Source organism: Oncorhynchus keta, chromosome 29 (genome assembly GCF_023373465.1).
Source record: "Oncorhynchus keta strain PuntledgeMale-10-30-2019 chromosome 29, Oket_V2, whole genome shotgun sequence".
Taxonomy (NCBI): Eukaryota; Metazoa; Chordata; class Actinopteri; order Salmoniformes; family Salmonidae; genus Oncorhynchus; species Oncorhynchus keta.
Window position 1 is genome coordinate 26,334,273 of NC_068449.1, and position 17,788 is coordinate 26,352,060.

Sequence of the window (17,788 nt, forward strand, 5' to 3'; positions counted from 1 at the left end):
TAAAATAAAAAACTATAATGTATGTATACATGAGTGAAGGTCACTTTAGATAAAAGCATCTGCTAAAATGGAAATAATTATTAATAGTATTATGCAGTGCATTCAGAAAGTATTCAGACCCCTTCCCTTTTTCCACAATTTGTTACATTACAGCCTTATTCTAAAATGGATTCAATATTTTTTTCCCCTCATCAATCTACATTTACATTACATTTACATTACATTTAAGTCATTTAGCAGACGCTCTTATCCAGAGCGACTTACAAATTGGTGCATTCACCTTATGACATCCAGTGGAACAGCCACTTTACAATAGTGCATCTAAATCTTTTAAGGGGGGTGAGAAGGATTATTTTATCCTATCCTAGGTATTCCTTAAAGAGGTGGGGTTTCAGGTGTCTCCGGAAGGTGGTGATTGACTCCGCTGTCCTGGCGTCGTGAGGGAGTTTGTTCCACCATTGGGGAGCCAGAGCAGCGAACAGTTTTGACTGGGCTGAGCGGGAACTGTACTTCCTCAGTGGTAGGGAGGCGAGCAGGCCAGAGGTGGATGAACGCAGTGCCCTTGTTTGGGTGTAGGGCCTGATCAGAGCCTGGAGGTACTGAGGTGCCGTTCCCCTCACAGCTCCGTAGGCAAGCACCATGGTCTTGTAGCGGATGCGAGCTTCAACTGGAAGCCAGTGGAGAGAGCGGAGGAGCGGGGTGACGTGAGAGAACTTGGGAAGGTTGAACACCAGACGGGCTGCGGCGTTCTGGATGAGTTGTAGGGGTTTAATGGCACAGGCAGGGAGCCCAGCCAACAGCGAGTTGCAGTAATCCAGACGGGAGATGACAAGTGCCTGGATTAGGACATGCGCCGCTTCCTGTGTGAGGCAGGGTCGTACTCTGCGGATGTTGTAGAGCATGAACCTACAGGAACGGGCCACCGCCTTGATGTTAGTTGAGAACGACAGGGTGTTGTCCAGGATCACGCCAAGGTTCTTAGCGCTCTGGGAGGAGGACACAATGGAGTTGTCAACCGTGATAGCGAGATCATGGAACGGGCAGTCCTTCCCCGGAAGGAAGAGCAGCTCAGTCTTGCCGAGGTTCAGCTTGAGGTGGTGATCCGTCATCCACACTGATATGTCTGCCAGACATGCAGAGATGCGATTCGCCACCTGGTCATCAGAAGGGGGAAAGGAGAAGATTAATTGTGTGTCGTCTGCATAGCAATGATAGGAGAGACCATGTGAGGTTATGACAGAGCCAAGTGACTTGGTGTATAGCGAGAATAGGAGAGGGCCTAGAACAGAGCCCTGGGGGACACCAGTGGTGAGAGCGCGTGGTGAGGAGACAGATTCTCGCCACGCCACCTGGTAGGAGCGACCTGTCAGGTAGGACGCAATCCAAGCGTGGGCCGCGCCGGAGATGCCCAACTCGGAGAGGGTGGAGAGGAGGATCTGATGGTTCACAGTATCGAAGGCAGCCGATAGGTCTAGAAGGATGAGAGCAGAGGAGAGAGAGTTAGCTTTAGCAGTGCGGAGCGCCTCCGTGATACAGAGAAGAGCAGTCTCAGTTGAATGACTAGTCTTGACTGATTTGGATCAAGAAGGTCATTCTGAGAGAGATAGCGAGAGAGCTGGCCAAGGACGGCACGTTCAAGAGTTTTGGAGAGAAAAGAAAGAAGGGATACTGGTCTGTAGTTGTTGACATCGGAGGGATCGAGTGTAGATTTTTTTTCAGAAGGGGTGCAACTCTCGCTCTCTTGAAGACGGAAGGGACGTAGCCAGCGGTCAGGGATGAGTTGATGAGCGAGGTGAGGTAAGGGAGAAGGTCTCCGGAAATGGTCTGGAGAAGAGAGGAGGGGATAGGGTCGAGCGGGCAGGTTGTTGGGCGGCCGGCCGTCACAAAACGCGAGATTTCATCTGAAGAGAGAGGGGAGAAAGAGGTCAGAGCACAGGGTAGGGCAGTGTGAGCAGAACCAGCGGTGTCGTTTGACTTAGCAAACGAGGATCGGATGTCGTCGACCTTCTTTTCAAAATGGTTGACGAAGTCATCTGCAGAGAGGGAGGAGGGGGGGAGGATTCAGGAGGGAGGAGAAGGTGGCAAAGAGCTTCCTAGGGTTAGAGGCAGATGCTTGGAATTTAGAGTGGTAGAAAGTGGCTTTAGCAGCAGAGACAGAGGAGGAAAATGTAGAGAGGAGGGAGTGAAAGGATGCCAGGTCCGCAGGGAGGCGAGTTTTCCTCCATTTCCGCTCGGCTGCCCGGAGCAGCAATCTACACACGATACCCCATAACGACAAAGCAAAAACAGGTTTATAGACATTTTTGCAGATTTATAAAAAATACTAAACAAAAATACCTTATTTGCATAAGTATTTAGACCCTTTGTTATGAGACTCGAAATTAAGCTCTGGTGCATGCTGTTTCCATTGATCAACTTGATTGGAGTCCACCTGTGGTAAATTCAATTTGGAAAAGCACACCTGTCTATATAAGGTCCCACAGTTGATAGTGCATGTCAGAGCAAAAACCAGGCCATTAGGTCGAAGGAATTGTCCGTAGAACTCAGAGACAGGATTGTGTCAAGGCACAGATCTGGGGAAGGGTACCAAAATAATTCTGCAGCTTTGAAGACCCCCAAGAATACAGTGGCCAGTGGTGGAAAAGTACCCAATTGTCATACTTGAGTAAAGTAAGGATACCGTAATAGAAAATGACTCAAGGAAAAATGAAAGTCACCAAGTAAAACACTACCTGATTAAAAAATCAAAAAGTACTAAAAATAATAGAACATCATGAAACATATAAGAATTTATTTATAAATGCCTGGATTTTTTTCAATTTCGATAATTATCTTATATATTATTATATATTATAATATATATTATATATATTATATATTATAAAATAATGTATAGCAACCCCAGGTGTGAAATAGTAAATCACGGCTACTTCTCAGAGAGTTTTGAATTGTCAAGTTAAACAAGGGTGTCTGCTGTCACCATATCTATTTGTTACGGCCATGGAAATGCTAGCTATTAAATTCAGATCCAATAACAACATTAGAGAATTAGAAATTCAAGGCTTAAAAACAAAGGTGTCCATGTATGCCGATGACTCAAGTTTTATGTTAAGTCCGCAAGCTAGATCCCTGCAATGTCTCATTAAAGATCTAGATAACTTTTCTGTACTCTCTGGCCTAAACCTAATTATGATAAGTGTACAATATTACGTATTGGATTTTTTAGCAGCTTACCTATAAAATGGGCAGATGATGAAGTAGACATACTCGGTATTCATATCACAAAAGAGATAAATAAGCTCTCCACAATGAATTTCAATAGAAAACTTGTAAAAATAGACAAGATCCTGCAACCATGGAGAGGTAAATACCTGTCTATTTATGGAAAAATTGCCCTGATTAACTCCTTAGTCATGTCTCAGTTTACTCACTTACTTATGGCGCTCACTTACTTATGGGTTGAGATTATTAAATATAAAAGCACTAAACCTCTCACTAAAAGCTTCACTCATTCAAAAGTTTTATTTGAACCCTAAATGGTTCTCAAGTAGATTAATAAGAAAAGCTCATCCATTGTTTAAAAAGTGCCTTTTTGCCTTTGTGCAGATTGCCATGTCTCATTTTCGATTAATTGAAAATTATACTTTTTTCAAAGTATCGGTCTTTTTCAAACAAGCATTGCAGAGCTGGCTATAATTTCAATTTCATCCCCCTGAAAAGTTGTAATATTTGTTCTCACAAATATTATGGCTGAACTCAAATGTACTGGTTGTTAAAATACCTGTATTTATGGGAAAGATGTTTTGAAAAGGGTATTCTGTTCCCTAATGATATAGGAAATTGTAATGGTAGAGTTATGTCCTTCATGGAGTTATCAGAATTGTAAGGGAAGGTCTGCTCAATCCAAGAGTACAACCAATTGATTACAGCATTTCCCCAAAAATGGAGGAGGCGGGTAGCAGCGGGAAGAGGTAGGGAACTGGTCTGTCTGCCCAATATAAAGGATCAAAACTGGCGGAGGAATAAAAATAGCATAAATAGGAAAGTATACCAGCTTCATTTGAGGACCAGGATGTTGACAACTGTGCCATACATATTGCAAAATAGTTGGAAAGAGATTTGTGATGTACCAATTCCATGGTACAGGGTGTCTGAGTTCATATATAAAACAACACAAGATTCAAGACTTCGTGCTTTTCAGCTACAATTATTATATAGAATTCTCGCCAACAAAATGTTGAATATTTGGGGCATAAAATCATCGAAGCTCTGCAGATTTTGATGTGAAGATACAGAATCAATAGACCATTTATTTTGGTATTGCCCTCAGGTAGCCTCTTTCTGGTCACAGGTTCAGGAGTGGCTGAAAATGCACAGAATTGATCTAAAATTGACCCTAGAAATAGTACTGTTAGGAGATCTGGAGAGACCGTGTCAGTCAATTACTAATATACTAATACTCTTAATAAAAGTATTTATCTTCAACACGCTGTAGATTCTATTCGATTAGATAGATTGAAATTACAAATGAAGCATGTGTTTAGTATATCCGCCATATCAGAGGCAGTACGGATGACCAGGAATGTTCTCTTGATAAGTGTGAGAATTAGACAATTTTCGTAAGTAACGAGTACTTTTGGATGTCAGTAGTAAAAAGTACATAATTTTCTTTTGGAATGTAGTGAAGTAAACGTAAAAGTTGTCAAAAATATAAATAGTAAAGTACAGATACCCCAAAAAATGACTTAAGTAGTACTATAAAGTATTTTTTACTTAAGTACCTTACGCCACTGACAGCGGCCTCCATCAATGGAACAAGTTTAGATCCACCAAGACTCTTTCTAGAGCTAGCCACCAGGCTAAACTGAGCAATCAAGGGAGAAGGGCCTTGGTCAGGTAGGTGACCAAGAACTTGATGGTCACTCTGAAATAGTTCCTCTGTGGAGATGGGAGAACCTTCCAGAAGTACAACCATCTCTGCAGCACTCCACCAATCAGGCCTTTATGCTAGAGTGGCCAGACGGAAGCCACTACTCAGTAAAAGGCCCATGACAGCTCACTTGCAGGTGGCCAAAAGGTACCTGAAGACTCTCAGACCATGACAAACAAGATTCTCTGGTCTGATGAAACCAAGATTGAACTCTTTGTCCTGAATACCAAGCGTTATTTCTGGAGGAAACCTGGCACAATCCGGATGGTGAAGCATGGTGGTGGCAGCATCATGATATGGGGATGTTTTTCAGAGGCAGGGACTGGAAGACAAGTAAGGATCGAGGGAAAGATGAACGGAGCAAAGTACAGAGTGATCCTTGATGAAAACCTGCTCCAGAGGGCTCACGACCTCAGACTTGGGTGAATCCTAAGCACACAGCCAAGACAACACAGGAGTGGCTTCAGGAAAAGTCTCTGACTGTCCTTGAGTGGCCCAGCCAGAGCCCGGACATGAATCCGAATTAACATCTCTGGAGAGACCTGAAAATAGCTGTGTAGTGACGCTCCCCATCCAACCTGACGGAGCTTGTGTCACGGCTGGCTGAAGGACTGGACCAAGGTGCAGCATGGTAAGCGTACATTTTTTTTTGTTAAAAATGATGCCGACAAAACAAAGAACAAAAAAACTAACCGTGAAGCTTTGGGCTATGTGCCCTGAACAAAAAACAGGTGGGGGAAAAGGGTACCTAAGTATGGTTCTCAATCAGAGACAACGACAGACAGCTGTCCCTGATTGAGAACCATACCAGGCCAAGACATAGAAATACAAAACATAGAAAAAATGACATAGAATGCCCACCCTAGTCACACCCTGGCCTAACCAAAATAGAGAATAAAAAGCCTCTCTATGGCCAGGGCGTGACAGTACCCCCAAAGGGTCCGGCCGCAAAACCTGACTCTGAAGGGGAGGGTCCGGGTGGGCCTTCTTACAGCGGTGGCTCGGGTGCAGTCCTGGGCCCTCGCAGCGGGCCCAGGACTGAAGACCCTTGTAGAGGGCGCCACTGGACTGAGGGGCGCCTCTGGACTGAGGGGCTGCGGCTCTGGCAGCTTCGGACAGGAGGGCGGCTCTGGCAGCTCCGGACAGGAGGGCGGCTCTGGCAGCTCCGGACAGGAGGGCGGCTCTGGCAGCTCCGGACAGGAGTGTGGGAGACTCTGGCAGCTCCGGACAGGCGGGCGGGAGACTCTGGCAGCTCCGGACAGGCGGGCGGGAGACTCTGGCAGCTCCGGACAGGCGGGCGAGACTCTGGCAGCTCTGGACAGGTGGGAGACTCTGGCAGCTCCGGACAGGCGGGAGACTCTGGCAGCTCCGGACAGGCGGGAGACTCTGGCAGCGCTGGACAGGCGGGAGCACCTGGAGGGAGGAGACGGAGAGACAGCCTGGTGCGTGGGACGTAGTGGAGGCACCAGATACACAGGGCCGTGGAGGCGCACTGGCGGTCTTGAGTGCAGAGCTGGCCCCACCCGTTCTGGCTGGAAGCCAGCTTCCCCCCGGCAAATGCGGGACGCTGGTACCGAGCATACCGGCCTGTGAATACTCCACCTCGGTACTGTACACATCACCCCATAGCACGGGGCCTGACCAGTCCCATGCTCGCCACGGTAAGCACAGGGAGTTGGCTCAGGTCTGCTTCTTGACTCTGCCACACTCCCCGTGTGCCTCCGCCCAAAAATTTGGGGCTTCCTCTCGGGCTTCCTTGCCAGCCGTGTTCCCACATACCTCTGGTTCCTCTCTCCAGCTGCCTCTGCTCTCCTAGCTGCCTCCACCTGTTCCCACGGAAGGCGATCCATTCCCGCCAGGATCTCCTCCCATGTGTAGACTCCCTTGCCGTCCAGAACGTCCTCCCATGTCCAGGAGTCCACCTTACCATGCTGCTTGGTCCATTGGTGGTGGGAAGTTCTGTCACGGCTGGCTGAAGGACTGGACCAAGGTGCAGCATGGTAAGCGTACATTTTCTTTATTTAAAAATGACGCTGACAAAACAAAGAACAAAAAACAAACCGTGAAGCTTTGGGCCATGTGCCCTGAACAAAGTCAAAGTTAACTTCCCACAAAACAGGTGGGGGAAAAGGGTACCTAAGTAGGGTTATCAATCAGAGACAACGATAGACAGCTGTCCCTGATTGAGAACCATACCAGGCCAAGACATAGAAATACAAAACATAGAAAAAAGGACATAGAATGTCCACCCTAGTCACACCCTGGCCTAACCAAAATAGAGAATAAAAAGCCTCTCTATGGCCAGGGCGTGACAGCTTGAGAGGATCTGCAGAGAAGAATGGTAGAAACTCTCCAAACACAAGTTTGCCAAGCTTGTAGCGCCACACCCAAGAAGACTTGAGGCTGTAATCGCTGCCAAATGTGCTTCAACAAAGTACTGAGTGAAGGGTCTGAACATTTCTAAAAACGTGTTTTTGTTTTGTCATTATAGGGAATTGTGTGTAGATTGATGAGGAAAATAAACAATGTAATCAATTTTAGAATAAGGGTATAACATAACAAAATTATGAAAAAGTCAAGGGGTCTAAATACTTTTCAAATGCACTGAATATACTGTTATATCACTACCACCCCCAAGTTAAATGTAATTTACAAGGGTGTGCTGGGTACTAGAAGCCTATAGATTGAAGGAGAGGGGAGAGTGCTTTTACACCTGCATTGTTTGCTGTTTGGGGTTTTAGGCTGGGTTTCTGTACAGCACTTTGAGATATCAGCTGATGTACGAAGGGCTATATAAATAAATTTGATTTGATTTGATTTGATTTGAGTCACACTTAACATGTAGTGGATACTTCTCAGATCCTGGTATGCTAATTAATCCCCAAAGTAGCTGACAATCCCAGTGACAAGGAATGCTAAAACATTTCACAAGATTAGGGAGAAGAAACACACTTGCAACACTCCTGCTTCAAATTCTCAATGTCCCAACAGCGGCCACGCTCATAGCTCAGTCACTCATTCCTGCAATGCAATGCTCATAAATATTTGTTCTGCCAAAACTCACTCTCTGAACACTCTCTCATTATTCTCCCAGTACTTGCTTATCAAATACTCACTTTCCACCGATGTGCTCTACCCTACATTGTCCCCTAAGCCCGTTCTGTCTCCCAACAGTAATTCAGTCACAACACTCCAACATTTCACTTTCATGCCATGGACCTGAATATTACCTCAGATGAATCAGCTTGGAGAATTATGAGAAACATTGAATATTTATTTTGTTTGCAGAAAGTTTGAGGAATTACCTCTATAGGGCAGCACCTACATTATAGTAAACCGTGGGGATGTGCAACAGCGATCTTGCCTCTGAGCAAAACGTGGTTGAGTCAAATTTGTTTCCTTGCTATCACAACTTACTTTATCAACCTAAACACAATCGATCAAAGTACACTGTAGAAAATGAGATGTTGAATCTACTTGAAAAAAATAAGGCAATAATTTATACACAATATTACTAAGTACATGTCATTTCCTATGTTTTTGAGTAAAAACACAATAAGTTATTCAAATGTAAATAATCAAAGTAAATCCAGGGAAATAAAATTAGCCCTAAAAATAAGTGTTTTTTACTGATAATATAACATACAGTATATGTGTTTTACTTCATCTCTCTGATTAGTTACTTTCTGTGATTGTATCTTAATCTTTAACATGGTTTAAAGTTAAATGTAACTAAATGTAATCGTAAATGTAATCTATGTCATCCCCAAAAGTTCTTATTTATCATGTAATGCTGCAAACTCCAAGAAAGGTTAAAATCGCAGCCTTTCTGGTAGATAGTTATAAATTCCTGAGGTGTAGTCACTTTTGAGGACACCAACTCAGGTACAAAGTAGAAATATTATAAAAATATGAAATATTTTATATTATGTATTTCCTATTCAACAAAACTGTGTGACTAAGGCTTGAAATTACATATATTCTTTTCTAAATATAGTATAATAAAATTATAAAAATACTAATTACAATATTTCACCTTCCTTATAACTGTAAAATACACATTTGTATGTTTAGTGTTAGAGAAAATGAAGGTTTTTCTCTTGATCAGAACGCCTGCCCCCATCGCAGTGAACGTCTCACAGAGCTTTAGCTTGGCTTTCTGCACCTGTTAGGAACTCGCCTTTCATATCATATTAGTCTTGTCCATCTATGACAAACAGAAAGTGTTTTTACATTTATTTTAATCTATTTTTATTATTTTAGATAAATGCCGATAAATCTATCTCTAAATGTGCTACCGTGATGAAATTCCTTGAGGATGTGGGGGCCTCAAGGGGAGAAATTATTTACAGATTTTATTTGTATTTTTTTGTTTTATTATTAATACAAGGTAATAATTATGCCCAGCTCATGAGGCTCATTGATGATGCTATTGCCTCTTCTGCCTAATGGTAACTTTGCCAGTGACTGTCATTAAGACTAATGATTGTGGAAATAGGTGGTCTTATCATTGAACGTTCACTTGCCTGACGGTTTTGATATCCGTTCATCATGATCCATTACACCTCATGGCACAACAAGCTGCCTAATACTAATATATACCGTGCGTTCGAAAAGTATGTAGACCCCTTGACTTTTTCTAAATGTTGTTACTTTACAGCCTTATTGTAAATGGATTAAATAAAAACAATTCCTCATCAATCAACACACTATACCCCGAAATAACATAGCGAAAACAGGTTTTTAGAAATGTTTGCAAATGTATTAAACTTAGCTCAGGTGCATTCTGTTGCCATTGATCATGCTTGAGATGTTTCTACAACTTGATTGGAGTCCACCTGTGGTAAATTCAATTGATTGGACATGATTTGGATAGGCACACACCTGTCTATATAAGGTCCCACAGTTGACAGTGCATGTCAGAGCAAAAACCAAGCCATTAGGTTGAAGGAATTGTCCGTAGAGCTCCGAGACAGGATTGTGTCGATGCACAGATCTGGGGAAGGGTACAAAAACATTTCTGCAGCATTGAAGGTCCCCAAGAACACAGTGGCCTCCATTATTCTTCAATTGAAGATGTTTGGAACCACCAAGACTTCCTAGAGATTGCCGCCTGGCCAAACTGAGCAATCGGGGGAGAAGGGTATTGGATATGGAGGGGACCAAGAACCCAATGGTCATTCTGACAGAGCTTCAGAGTTCCTCTGTGGAGATAGGAGAACCTTCCAGAAGGACAACCATCTCTGCATCACTCCACCAATCAGACCTTTATGGTAGAGTGGCCAGCCAGAAGCCACTCCTCAGTAAAAGGCACATGACAGCCCGTGAGGAGTTTGCCAAAAGTCACCAAAAGGACTCTCAGACCATGTGAAACAAGATTCTTTGGTCTGATGAAACCAAGATTTAACTCTTTGGCCTGAATGCCAAGTGTCACGACTGGAGGAAACCTGGCACCATCCTTACGGTGAAGTATGGTGGTGGCAGCATCATGCTGTGGGGATATTTTTCAGCGGGAGGGACTGCGAAACTAGTCAGGATCGAGGGAAAGATGAACGGAGCAAAGTACAGAGTGATCCTTAATGAAAACCTGCTCCAGAAGGCTCAGGACCTCAGACTGGGGCAAAGGTTCACCCTCCAACAGGACAACCACCCTAAGCACACAGCCAAGACAACGCAGGAGTGGTTTTGAGACAAGTCACTGAATGTCTTTAAGTGGCCCAGCCGGAGCCTGGACTTGAACACGATCTAACATCTCTGGAAAGACCTGAAAATAGCTATGCAGCGACCCATCTAACCAGAAATGATGTGTAATGGATCATCATGCCTTCATTTCTCAGAACAAGAATAGACTGAGTTTCAGAAGAAAGTTGTTTGTTTCTGGCCATTTTGAGCCTGTAATCGAACCCACAAATGCTGATGCTCCAGATACTCAACCGGTCTAAAGAAGGCCAATGTTATTGCTTCTTTAATCAGGACAATAGTTTTCAGCTGTGCTAACATAATTGCAAAAGGGTTTTCTAATGCTCAATTAGCCTTTTAAAATTATAAAGTTGGATTAGCTAACACAACGTGCGATTGGAACACAGGAGTGAGGGTTGCTGATAATGGGGATCTGTACGCCTATGTAGATATTCCATAAAAGAATCTGCCATTTCCAGGTACAATAGTCATTTACAACATTAACAGTGTCTACACTGTATTTCTGATCAATTTTATGTTATTTTAATGGACAAAAAAGTGCTTTTCTTTCATAAACATGGACATTTCTAAGTGACCCCAAACTTTTGAACGGTAGTGTATACTTGTCTTTCTTCAAACGTGTACACTGAGTGTAAAAATCATTACGAACACCTGCTCTTTCCATGACATAGACTGACCAGATGAATCCAGGTGAAAGCTGTGATCCCTTATTAATGTCACTTTAATGTACGGAGAAAACAGATTAAAGAACGATTTTTAAGTCTTAAGACAACTGAGACATGGATTGTGTATGTGTGCCATTCGGAGGGTGAATGGGCAATATAGAACATTTAAGTGCCTTTGAACGGAATATGGTAGTAGGTGCCAGGCACACCGGTTTTTGTCAAGAACTGCAACGCTTCTGGGTTTTTCACGCTCAACAGTTTCTTGTGTGTACCAAGAATGGTCCACCACCCAAAGAACATTGAACTGTGGGAAGCATTGGAGTCAACATGCCTCAGTATCCCTGTGGAACGCTTTAGACACCTTGTAGAGTGCATGCCCCGACAAATTAGGGCTGTTCTGAGGGCAAAAGGGGTATTAGGAAAGTGTTCTTAATGTTTTGTACACTCAATGTATACAACATTGTGTAAAATAATCATAACATCTACAAATGTTGAATTAACCACAATACTCTAAAAACAGAGCCATGGTTGATAATGTATTCAAAGTGTGTTACACACAGGTGGTTCAAAGAAAAGTGTCAACAGTAATTATTTCCTGATATAGCCCGCGGATCAAATAAACAGTAAGTAAACCAAAAGAGGTCACAGCCATTATAGGGCATGTGAAGTCTCTGGTGCAAACTAGTGTCATCATTCATTTTTAATGTCATAACATTAGTCCTATTTTTATGTGCTGTCTGTATAGCTAAATCTGTCTATCGTTGCCAAGCCATGCATGTTACTTGGGTGTAACAGTCAACAAACATGGCTGGGAGGAGTACAAAACAGATCTGAAGCTATAAAGGAACAGCCTCAAGATGAAGTTTACATTTCATGACAACATTCCAGTACCTGGGATGTCATGAGCCTCTGGAAGCACCCTCCAGAAAGTCTGTCATTTTATGAGTTCTTATACAATACTGTATTGCACTGGAAAATATCTTCCATGTACAGTTGTGAGTGTGTGTGTATGTGTGTGTGTGTTTCTGGGGTGGGTATTCTGTACCAATTCAGGCTTCATGGCAGTCCAATTGATGCCAGTGGTACGATGGGTAGCGTACCTGTCTGTGTGAAACAAAATAGGTCCTTTGTGCGTACAAATATGCCCTTGCTCTTGTGAATTATCTGCACAAGAGTGTTTCTGAGTCACCGCAGACAGGAAAACCTTGAGTTTGTTGAAACGAACGCCTACAGAAGACTACATCTGCAATTCTAATTATCCCAGACTGAGGACACTACAGAGGAGCCTCGTCTTCCTGTCAGAACTACAAACCCAGTCGCCAATAACAACCAAACACCCCAGCTTGCCTCAGAGGAAGATGAGTGGCACAACTACGTTCAGAGAACTGTGCTACGTAGCACACCATCCATATTCAGTGTACGAGAGAGGGAAATGCTCAAGTGCCACTCCCTTGTGTTCAGCTCATATCCTTGGTCTGATGTGGCTGTAAACTTTTATCAAAACAAAGCTTTATAAACTGCTTCCCTTGAATAAATGGCTGCAAAGAGTGGAACAACAAACTATATGAGAGCTAAATGAGAGAACAATATGCCCATTGCCCCTCAAGAGAGATAGTTCTCTTCTCCTCACCGCTCCTCTCTGATTCAGGGGAGAAAACATGTCTTTGTGAGAGGTATTGACATGGTGAAAGCAGTGAACCTTTTGTTCAAACAGCTAACACAGCTCAGACACCCATACATACCCCACAAGACATACTACCAGAGGTCTCTTCATAGTCCCCAAGTCCAGAACAGACTATGGGAAACACGCAGTATTACATAGAACCATGACTACATGCAACTCTCTTCCACATCAAGAAACTCAAGTGAGCAGTAAAATCCGATTTTAAAAACAGATAAAACAACACCTCATGGCACCACACGAACTGTGAAGAGACATACACACAAACACTCATACACACTTTATCACACTCACTCTACACACACACACAATGTAATATTGTATTATTGTAGTATTGTACAAGTTCAATTGTAAATGTGTAATAATAGAGTAATAATGTAAACTGAACCAAAATATAAATACAACACGTAAAGTGTTGGTCCCATGTTTCATGAGCTGAAATACAAGATCCCAGAAATGTTCCATCTTCACAAAAAGCTTATTTTTCTCAAATTTTGTGCACAAATTTGTTTACATCCCTGTTAGTGAGCATTTCTCCCTTGCCAAGATAATACACCTGACAGGTGTGGCATATCAAGAATTTGAATAAACAGCATGATCATTACACGGTCATTACACGATCATTGCACCTTGTGCTGGGGACAATAAATGGCCACTCTAAAATGTGCATTGTTTTGTCACACAACACAATGCCACAGATGTCTCAAGTTTTGAGGGAGCGTGCAATTGGCATGCTGACTGCAGAAATGTCCACTCGAGCTGATACCAGAACATTATATGTTCATTTCTCTACCATAAGCTGCCTCCAATGTTGTTTTATAGAATTTGGCAGTACATCCAACCAGCCTCACAACCACAGACCACGTGTAACCACGGCAGCCCATGAACTCCACATCATGCTTCTTCACCTTCAGGATTGTCTGAGAACAGCCACCCATACACCTGATGAAACTGTTGGTTTGCACAAGCAAATAATTTATGCCAATACCAGAAACCGTCTCAGGGAAACTTATCTGTGTGCTCGTTGTCCTCACCAGGGTCTTGACCTGACTGTAGTTCGGCATCGTAGCAGACTTCATTGAGAAAATGCTCACCATCGATGGCCACTGGCATGCTGGAGAACTGTGCTCTTCATGGATTAATCCAGGTTTCAACTGTACTGGGCAGATAGCAGACAGTGTGAACAAAGCGGCCAGCAACATACCACCCTGCATCCCAATGTTGGCTTGCTTCTGAAGCTAAGCAGGGCTGGTCCTGGTCAGTACCTGGATGGGAGACCAGATGCTGCTGGAAGTGGTGTTGGAAGGCCAGTTGGAAGCACTATTTCCTCTAGTTTAAATAAAATATACCAATTCAGTAATTGGGGACATTGCCCTGTGTAGAGTGCTGTCTTTTTGATGGGATGTTAAGTAGGTGTTCAGACTCTCTGTAATCACTAAAGATCCCTTGGCAGTTATTGTAAGAGTAGGGGTGTTAACCATGGTGTGTCCCGGCTAAATTCCCATTCTGAAACTCATACCATGATGGCCAACTAATCATCCCCAACTTACAATTGGCTCAATCATTTCCACTTTAACTATATGGTTATGGTATGGGCAGGCATAAGCTAAGAACACAATTGCATTTTATCGATGGCAATTTGAATGCACAGAAATACTGTGATGAGATCCTGAAGCCCATTGTTGTGCCATTCATCTGCCGCCATCACCCCGTGTTGCAAGGAACTGTACACAATTCCTAGAAACTGAAAATGTCCCTGTTCATCCATGGCCTGCATACTCACCAGACATGTCACCCATTGAGCATGTTTGGGATGCTCTTGATCGAAGTATACGACAGAGTGTTCCAGCTCCCGCAAATATCCAGCAACTTCGCACAGCCATTGAAGAGTAGTGGGACAACATTCCACAGGCCACAATCAACAGCCTGATCAACGCTATGCGAAGGAGGTGTGTCGCACTGCACGAGGCAAATAAATGGTGGTCACATCAGATACTGCCTGATTTTCTGATCCACAGACCTCATTTCTTAAGGTATCTTTTATTTATTTAAATAGGCAAGTCAGTTAAGAACAAATTCTTATTTACAACAACGGCCTACCCCAGCGACATCAGGCCAATTGTGCACCGCCTTACAGGACTCCCAATCACGGCCGGTTGTGAAACAGCCTGGAATCAAACCAGGTTCTGTAGTGCTGCCTTTAGCGCTGAGATATAGTGCCTTAGACCACTCAGGAGCCCAAGTGACTGTGACCAACATATGCATATATGTATTCCCAGTATTGCCATGCCCTACGGGGGCTTCTAGGTATTATATTTATATGTTGGTGTGTGTATGGTTCCCAATTGGAGGCAGCTGATAATCGTTACCTCTAATTGGGGATCATATTAGTGTGTCCTTTTTCCCCACCTGCTATGGGGGATATTGTTTTGTATGAGTGCCTATGTGCGCTACGTATTTCACGATCGTTATATCTTTGTTGTTTTGGAAGTTTCGCTATCATTAAAATGTGGAACTCTACTCACGCTGTGCATTGGTCCAATTATTCATACGACGGTCGTGACAAGTATTGTGAAATCCATAGATTAGGGCCTAATGAATTTATTTAAATTGACTGATTTCCTTACAACTGTAACTCAGTAAGATCTTCGAAATGATTGCATCTTGCGTTTATGTTTTTGTTCAGTGTAATGTCCTGTAAGATGTATTGTTTTATTTATCATGTAGGCTACAGTTTTGTTGTGATGTAATTGTTTTATTTCTGTTTGTACCCCAGCAAGAATAGCTGCTGCCATGGCGTTACCACAGGTTGCCATGGTAACACCTCACACACTCTCTCATATCCCTGCGCGGGCAGCGGTAACGCCTCTTTACTGGAAACTGGGCTCCTCTTCCCTCCATTAGCAGCTCCAACAGACAGACAGACAGACAGAATAGACAGACAGTAGGTCCAGCCTGGAGACCTCTTCAGTAGCATAGCTCATGTATAATTCAGAAGGATTTGCTCATGTTTAAGGACAGGGGAGATGTGTGTATTAAGTTATGGGTTTCGTGAGCACTCGTCTGCATGATGGGCTACGGCCACACAATATCTCACCTTATCTGCACGCTTTCTAAAGTGCACTCATCCACATAGAATAAATTCATACGCTAACCTCACCTCATCAGGACAGCTCAGTGGGTAACCGACTCCCTCATCTATAAGTCACATCCATACATTTCACCTCTTCCGCAATTTTCATTAATTGCATGTTTCATCCATGTTTCTCAACAAAGCAGTTCATATCATCCACATACTTCATTCATTCATCCCATCCCATCCAGTTCATCTCAACCTTAATGTAGTTTTCATACACACACACCTCATCCACCTCCATAGACCTCATCCATGTCGTCAACCTCATCCAAAGACTTCATCAATTTATTCCGTCCATACAGTACTCCTCATCCATTAATTTCCTCCTCAATCTTATCCCCACTATTACTCACTTATACACTGATCTATAATGTGATTATAACAGTTACATATCTATAAGTCACATCCATACATTTCACCTCTTCCGCAATTTTCATTAATTGCATGTTTCATCCATGTTTCTCAACAAAGCAGTTCATATCATCCACATACTTCATTCATTCATCCCATCCCATCCCATCCAGTTCATCTCAACCTCAATGTACTTTTCATACACACACACCTCATCCACCTCCATAGACCTCATCCATGTCGTCAACCTCATCCAAAGACTTCATCAATTTATTCCGTCCATACAGTACTCCTCATCCATTAATTTCCTCCTCAATCTTATCCCCACTATTACTCACTTATACACTGATCTATAATGTGATTATAACAGTTACATATCCACAAAACTCACCTCATCAACAGAGCTATCCGCTCTGTCAACCTCAACCACACTTCCATCCAGACTCCCCAAATCCACTGATAATCTCACACACAGCATCCACCTAGTTTATATACGTACCTCATCCACTCATTTCACTTCACCCAGACAGTTCCCACTCGCCCCTATATCACTTATCCACATAACCCATGCACAACAGAATAGGACTACACCTTTTCAGGAGGGTTTTCAACAAGACAATTATGAAATCTCCTACCCTCACTCTCTCCTTCTGAAAGAGTGCCTATGCGCAATAGAAGACAGACTTTGGAGAAAGGATCATTTCAGTCAAATCTTCCCTGTATTAGAAATGTCAGATTTGAAACATGAGTACAGTTGGTAAGAATTCTCCCCTCTGGAAAAAAAGACAATTCCTTAATAATATGGCATATTCTCAGTGACAGGTATATTTTGAGGTGATTCTTACCTTTAAGTGCTGCTCCTCATTACAAAATCCATACTCCAGATTAGCTCACTGAGGGTCACGCAGCCAAGCTGACACACGCACACAGACTTACTCTAACACGCACACACAGCTTCCGAGTGCCCGCTCAATCCGCTTTGTGTCAGCCCCTTCTACTCTGCCCTTCATGCGAACAATATACTTTCATCTCACTATCTATTTGATTACTGTGCATTTCCTCCCCACGGTCACACTCCTAATTTCTCCCACTATTCTAATGAGCCATCTCGAAAGCCCTGTGAAAACACTGGAACAGACTGAGGGAGGGATGAGCTGAGATGAGAAAGAGAGAACGGGAAAAAGAGAAATAAAGAAAGGCTCTTCATTGGTGTGAGCTCCTTTGTCAAGGCGCGGCAGCGGTTCAGTTATCCCCCTTGCTCTTCTGATCCTCCCCCCTCTTCACTGTACTCTTGCTCATCACCTGTGATCAGCCCTAGCCCTACC

At 43.2% G+C, this 17,788-nt stretch overlaps 1 protein-coding gene across 3 annotated transcripts in view; it reads right to left on the minus strand.

Annotated features, from left to right (window-relative positions):
• LOC118362622 (leucine-rich repeat and immunoglobulin-like domain-containing nogo receptor-interacting protein 2) overlaps nt 1–17,788 on the minus strand; it is a 41,843-nt gene extending 24,055 nt beyond the window's left edge. The window contains exon 1 of one of the 3 annotated variants that reach the window (XM_035743115.2): nt 17,309–17,788. The gene's annotated coding sequence lies outside the window, so the exon portion shown is untranslated. Of the gene's footprint in view, nt 1–16,854; nt 16,926–16,962; nt 17,011–17,308 lie in introns of those variants that run through there. The other 2 variants (XM_052486340.1, XM_035743116.2) reach the window with 2 other exon arrangements.